The 7,510-nt window shown below is 40.0% G+C and overlaps 1 long non-coding RNA gene across 2 annotated transcripts; it reads right to left on the bottom strand.

Moving 5' to 3' along the window:
• On the bottom strand, positions 1 to 3,299 carry LOC128127965 (uncharacterized). Of its 2 annotated transcripts, none has more exons than XR_008225576.1 (3): positions 3,005 to 3,299; positions 2,581 to 2,649; positions 1 to 1,969 (listed from the first exon to the last, which is right to left on the bottom strand). It is a non-coding gene; the product is annotated as an uncharacterized LOC128127965 (long non-coding RNA). The 2 variants fall into 2 exon arrangements; XR_008225577.1 differs by having other exon boundaries at positions 3,001 to 3,299.
• Between the last annotated feature and the right edge of the window lie 4,211 nt (positions 3,300 to 7,510).

Raw genomic sequence — 7,510 nt, forward strand, 5'->3', positions numbered from 1 at the left:
TACAAGAGATTCACACACACAATGCTCTCTAGTTTCTCTCTTCTCTTCGGTCGTAAGCTCTCTTCGTGTTCATCAATCTTTTCCTCACACCCCTCACCCCTATATATATACACAAGAATATGGGTCGGTGGACATGGGTCGTAAACAGGGTTTACGGCCGTAAACACCTCCCTGGCCGTAAACTTGACCGTAAAAACATAAGATATTACATAAAAATACAATTTCCTAGAAAAGCAAAGCATAAACCATAATATTGAACCAACAATCTCCCCCTTGGTTTATAGCTTTCTTTTCTCTTCTTAAATGACCCAACAAGCTCCCCCTAAAAAGTATCTGGCTTTTCTTGTTAATCTTCATCGAGAGCTTGGCTTCAGCATTTATCTTCAATGAATGACTTCATCTTGAGCGGTTGGGTTTTTCTTCAAAATTTGGCTTTGAATGCACGTCGGGTAAGGAGGCTTCTTGTACTGATTCTTGAAAATTGGCGCTTTCAGCTTGAGAATCTTCAGAGAGAACATCAGAGAGAACAAATCTTTTGGATCACTTCAGTAGGTTCATAGATAGCAGCAGACTGATTGAGGAGGCTTCAATGCAATCCGTCACATATTCTTCACTTTCAGCTTCACCTTGCTTCTGGGGTTGAAGGATTGAATGTTGAAAGAATGATCTTCATTTCTTGCTCCTTTGAATGAGAATTCTTCGATGCTCACGGACGAAGCCTTGGCTCATAAATCTTCAACACAAACTCCATGAGTCTCATCTACCCCTGAAATCACTTTTCAAGACAAAACAAAACTAAAAGAAAACTTAGCACACAAATTAAAACAGAAACAAAAATATTTTTGGATTTTTTTTTGATTTTTCTGAACAAGAAATAAAACCCTTTTTTTTTAATTTTCTGATTTTTGTTTGGTTTTTAAAATTTTTAATTCTCCCCTAATATTTAAATTAGAAGAACACTATGAACAAACTTAACAAAAATAAAATGATATCTAACTTTAAGAATGATTTGGGATCAAAGTTTTTAGACAACCTTTATCCAGTTGTCGGTACCTTCTATCTTCACGTCTTTGTCTGGTCGATCGCCGGTATTGTTGTCCACTTAAACACGAAAAATTTGTGACAGATTTGGACAGTTTACCAATGACATGACATATACATATATCTAATAGTAACTTTATTATCATGATTGGCCCTAATTCTTAAATATCTTTTTCTTAAGACCATTTAACTAACTACAACCAGGGATATTATTGTCCACCTAAATCGAGCAGCGAGATCTACAGACAATCTGTATGTGTTCAATTTTTAAGTGTACTAGAACATGTTTCCCGCTTCCTGATATGCCCCAGCCATCAAGAACTTCCAGAGTACTCCTTACACCGGGTGAGCAGACAACCATTCAGAGAGAGGATAGATTCAGAATTCTATAACTTATTACTTCAGAGGGGTTGAGAAGAAGAAGGTTGCATATGCTGTGTACCAGGTCGGATTAGAAGTCACGCAAAGGAGACAACATATGGCTAACAGATAAGAAGTATTTCACATATATAGCATGCAGAGTAGTTGCATATGTTGTATACCGGGTCGGATTGGAAGTCACGCAAAGGAGACAACATATGGCTAACAGACGGAAAGAAAGAAAATGATATTCTACAGACCTAATTTATCTGTGACATCCCCAAAATCACGGCCAGAAAAGACCGGTTTGTTTATGCTTTGTTTAAAAATCAGAGTTACATTTTAAATGAAAGTGTTGCGGAATTTGTCCCAAAACAAAAATATGATAAAGATTTATCAAAAGCATTTCCATAGAAATGTATTTCATTAAAAGACTCGGGATGTCATGTTCGTACAGATCAAAAGCATAAACAGTACAATATAAGCCTTACTACATTATTTCATATCTACAGGCCTATATCCGTAATCCCTCGTCCAAAACATCACACCTATGCTCATGCGCCACTACCTGTAATACATAAAACTGAGTGGGTCAGGCTTGGGAGCCTGGTGAGCACATAGGGTTTTCAACCCACAATAAATAAGTTTATTAATTTCATTGATCAACAATAACCCGATTACCCGTTCCCGTTATCCTCACTTTACGTCCCTAAACACCTATCATAAGGGACCTAGCCTAAGGATCATCATCGGGACGGACACTACTGCTAAGGGGATTCCTCAGCAATAAATGTCCTAAAGGCAACCATGTGGGGGATGGAGTACACCGGTGAACACGTCGTTCACAAACACCTACAGGTTGCGAGCCTGCTAGCGTTCCACTGGACTGTCTAGAAGAGTCCGTGGTCGTCATCCATACTCCGCTAGATGACAGAAACAACAACATCAACATCGAGGCCTCTCATCATTTTATCACACATCAGCTATTACATCTACCCATGTTTTACCCCAACATTTTCGTAGATATAAAATACATATACAGTTTAAATCATTGAAAACATGTATAACAATGTTCATCTAGCATAGATAGCAAGTATTCAGATAATATGCACATATAGCACGTAATTTATATAAAATACTTCATATCTATGTGTAAGTTGAAAGTAACTATGCACTCACTTGTTAAGGTGATGATTCCAAAATCGGGCAGCGCTTGCTTTTAACGATTCTATTTTCCTTCGACGAAACCTAACATTATTATCGCTAAATTTTAGTCTAATATTTACCGTGACCAACTATTAGTCTTAGTATTATTATTATTATATAAGCGTTAAACAATATTTTCCAACCACTATGTACAGACAGGGGCCAGACATAAAACACCGGAGGGCAGGACCATTTTGGCATATAGCACTTCTGAAATCCAACAACCCTATGCGGCCCTTTAAACCAGATTCCCCGTACCGCGAGTAGTTAAAAAAAATATTATAACGACACTTATATAAGTTATAATAATAGCTCAAATATTTATTATAAGTTCATAATAACAATACTAATTTTAAATATAAGCTATATTAAAATAAGGTAAGCATAACTTACTTACAAGGGGGTTTTAGCTAGGAGTCGGGCTCTGCAGGGGCAGAACTTCGTCGCTGAATCTTTCTAAGAAAGATTCGTGCAGCGCTTCAGCGCTCACCTTACTATACTAAGCTACAGAAAGAGAAGTCGAATCACGAGGGACCGAAATGCTCGGGGGATAAGGAGAGAAAGACTCTTGAATCAAGAGAATGGTGCAAGAAATATGAGAGCCCAAGGCTCTTATTTATACTAATTGAATTTTCAAAAACTACCCTCCATAATTACTTAATGACCTTTTAGTTATATAAACAACTAAACACCCCTCTATAATACTATTATAAATGGATTTAATGATATTTGTACTAAAATAATGTCGAAAGAACTCAACATTAGTCTTATAATGACCGCATCGTCGATACCTTTCTAATGATATATACATATGTATATATATGTGTACGTATACATGATTTATACTTTATTTTAATACGTAAATATGCTATTATAATTTGTAACTCGTTCATACGAACTCCGTTTTTGACGTTCTTTATATCCACGCGTAGGTGAAGACGTACTCTACAACTTTCGTTTAGACTCCGTCAGCTAATTCTTGACCGATCTCAAATTTAACAGTAGGAGGCCTTTAGACTGTTAAATGACCGCGAAGAATTCGTAACTCCTTCATACGAACTCCGTTTTCGTCCATCTTTTTACCGTTGAGTTCCTATTAATGAGATCTTCAACTCTCATTTAGGTTGCGTAGGCCAAAAACCGCTCGAACTAAAATTCGAGTTTCGGGTCGTGCACTGCTAAGCCGAATCTTAGAAAAATCATAACTTCCTCATACGAAGTCAGATTTGGGCGTTCTTTTTATCGACGCTCTTAGTTTAACATATTCTACAACTTTTGTTTAGATTGCTAAGGCTAAATCTCGCTCTATCGTAAATTCACTATTTACGCTTCCCGGTGCCGTGCCGGTTTTGCCGTAAAACTTCGACGGGTCATAACTTCTTCGTTATAACTCGGATTTCGGCATTCTTTATATGTACGAAAACCTTGAGACATATTCTACAACTTTATGTAGAGATATCGGGATTATCTTATACTTTAATTTTGACGCTTATTTTTATTATTTATTAATTATACATTTATAATTAAATTATAAGCACATAAATACACATAATTCACATAATACTCAAATATTTCATTTTTATTACTTCAAAAAAAGAGTTACAAGAGTTGACCTAGACTATTACATTGACAAAAATGCTTAGCCCTGAAACCCGGGCGTTACTCAAACACAACTTTGTACCCAACTCCTCTTGTAGACTCCTCCAAAACCTCGATGTGAAACGACTATCACGATCTGATACAATCGTAAGAGGGACACCGTGAAGTCTTACAATTTCCTTCACGTAAGCATTTGCGAGCTTATCCATAGACCACTTCTCGTTGGCTGCTATGAAGTGTGCACTCTTGGTGAAACGACCCACGACTACCCAAATCATGTCGTGACCGTTCTTCGTCCTGGGCAGTTTAGTCACAAAATCCATGGTGATGTCTTCCCATTTACCCATGGGTACAGGTAAAGGTTCCAAACTCCCATACGGTTTTTGATGTTGTGCCTTAACCCTCGCACATGTTACGCACTCGGCCACATACTTCGCAACATCGAGCTTCATCGTCGGCCACCAGTAGTAGGGTTTTAGGTCCCTATACATTTTAGTGCTACCGGGATGAATCGAGTACATGGTCTTGTGTGCTTCTTCCATCAGAAGATCTCTTATTCCTCCCGTCTTAGGTACCCAAATTCGATCTTGGAATACCTTCAGTCCTTGACTGTTTGTACCAAACACTAACGTTCTTCCCAAACGTTCTTCCTTTCGGTCATTTTTCTCTAAAGCTTCTTCTTGAGCCTTCCTGATACTTTCCACAATCGTCGAGACGACTTCAATTCTTAACGCTCTTGGCCTTTTCCTTTCCAGATTGACTTTCCGACTGAGAGCATCAGCAACAATATTTGCTTTACCTGGGTGGTAAAGTATCTCACAGTCGTAGACCTTGAGAAGTTCTAGCCAGCGTCGTTGCCTCATGTTCAACTCCTTCTGATTAAAGAGATACTGGAGACTCTTATGATCAGTGAAGAGCTTGCACTTTGTGCCGTAGAGGTAATGCCTCCATATCTTTAAGGCAAAAACTACCGCTGCTAACTCCAGATCATGAGTGGTGTAGTTCTTTTCGTTCTCTTTCAATTGTCGAGATGCGTATGCTATCACCTTTTCTCTTTGGGTCAGAACACAACCCAACCCGACTCCAGAAGCGTCACTATAAACCGCGAAATCTTCGACTCCATCGGGTAGAGAAAGTATCGGTGCTTCACATAACTTCTTCTTTAGCTTCTCGAATGCCTCATCGTGTTTCTCACTCCACGTATACGTAGCTCCTTTATGAGTCAAAGCTGTTAATGGAGCAGCTATCGAAGAAAAGCCTTGGATAAATCGTCGATAATATCCGGCTAATCCTGGAAAGCTTCGAATCCCTGAGGGACTCTTTGGACGTTCCCACTTCATTACAGCCTCGATCTTTGCGGGGTCAACCATTATTCCCTCCTGGTTAACAACATGACCCAAGAATTGGACTTCCCGTATCCAAAATTCGCATTTGGAGAACTTTGCAAAAAGCTTCTCATTCTTCAACACTTCTAATACTTCCCGTAGATGCTTGCCATGCTCCTCTTGGCTTTTCGAGTAAATGAGAATGTCGTCGATGAACACTATCACGGATTTATCGAGGAATGGTTTACAAACCCTATTCATCAAATCCATGAATGCTGCGGGAGCATTGGTTAGCCCGAATGACATAACCAAGAACTCGTAGTGTCCATATCTCGTTCTGAATGCAGTCTTCTCAATATCCTGCTTTCTCACCTTTAGCTGATGATATCCTGACCTAAGATCGATCTTTGAGAAGTAGCTCGAACCTTGCAGCTGATCGAATAGGTCATCAATCCTCGGCAATGGATACTTGTTCTTCACCGTTGCCTTATTCAGCTCTCGGTAGTCTATACACATTCTCATACTTCCGTCCTTCTTCTTCACGAATAACACCGGAGCTCCCCAGGGTGATGAACTAGGTCGAATAAAACCGTTGTCCAACAGCTCCTGAAGTTGCGTCATGAGCTCCTTCATCTCCGTCGGTGCTAATCGGTAAGGTGCCTTTGCTATTGGTGTTGTTCCTGGTAACAAGTCTATACGAAACTCCACTTGTCTATCAGGTGGTAATCCGGGAAGATCTTCGGGAAAGACTTCCGGATAATCGCACACAACCGGTATATTCTGCACCTCTTTCTTCTCCTTCTAGGCATCGATTACGAATGCCAAGTATGATGCACATCCCTTTGACAAACATTTCCTGGCTTTCATCAGGGAGATGATTCCAGAATTCACTCTGCGTTTGTCCCCGTACACCATAAATGATTCCTTTCCGGGTGGGTTCACCTTTACTATCTTCTTTCGGCATTGAATCTCAGCATCGTTAGCGCTAAGCCAATCCATACCCAAAACGATGTCAAAACCATTTAACTCTATGGGTAATAGCTCTTCGTGGAATTCGTTTCCGTTTAGGTCAATGACGATGTTCCTAATACGATTACTAACAGGTACGAATTTGCCACTTGCAACTTCTACAATCAGGGCATTATCTAGTTTTTCTACAGGCAATGCTAATTTCCCACCAAATTTATGCGACACAAAGGAGTAGTTGGCTCCGGAATCAAATAGTATATTTGCAGGCAAACCATTTACAAGAAAGGTACCTAAAGCGACGTCTGCTGCCTCCTTTGCAGCCTCGAGCGTCATCTGGAAGGCTCTCGCCTTCGGCTTCGGTGGTATGTTGGGTCTTCCTGTCTCCTTCTTCTTCGGGCAGTCCTTCAAAATGTGCCCTTCTTCATTGCACCCATAACAGGCTTTCTGGTTGAGGGTGCATTCATTGGCGTAGTGCCCAGGCTTTCCGCATTTGAAACAAGTGACCCCTCCGTCACACTTTCCTTGGTGCTTCTTCTTGCATTTGTCGCACCATTTTGCTTCGACTCCTCCTCCTCTCGAACCAGACTTCGAGAATTTACTCCTCTTGCTGGACCTTGAAGATCCATCTAACATCCTTTTCTCTCCTACCTCATATCTCTACAGACCTTCTCCCTTAACTAGGTCGCTACATTCTTGGCTGCTCTAACGGTTGTCTTCAAAGTAGTAGCCATTTTGACCATTGGGCCAAAGTCAGCTGACAATCCATTAGCAAACCTCTCTATCTTTGAGAGTTCGATAGGCACCAAGCCGAAGTTTGAGACGAGAATATTAAGATAGGGAAATCTTTACTTACGATAAACGTTTAAATCCTCCTCGAAACATTTACATGCTAGTTCTAATATCGTAGTCGTACGTTTAGAATCCTAAACACATAAGGTTTCCAGATCCGGTCGGCAATAGACCATAGATCCGAAGAAATAACAGCATATCATGCACAAAGCATTTAGCAC

This window comes from Lactuca sativa, chromosome 8 (assembly GCF_002870075.4).
Source record: "Lactuca sativa cultivar Salinas chromosome 8, Lsat_Salinas_v11, whole genome shotgun sequence".
In the NCBI taxonomy this organism is placed as follows: domain Eukaryota; kingdom Viridiplantae; phylum Streptophyta; class Magnoliopsida; order Asterales; family Asteraceae; genus Lactuca; species Lactuca sativa.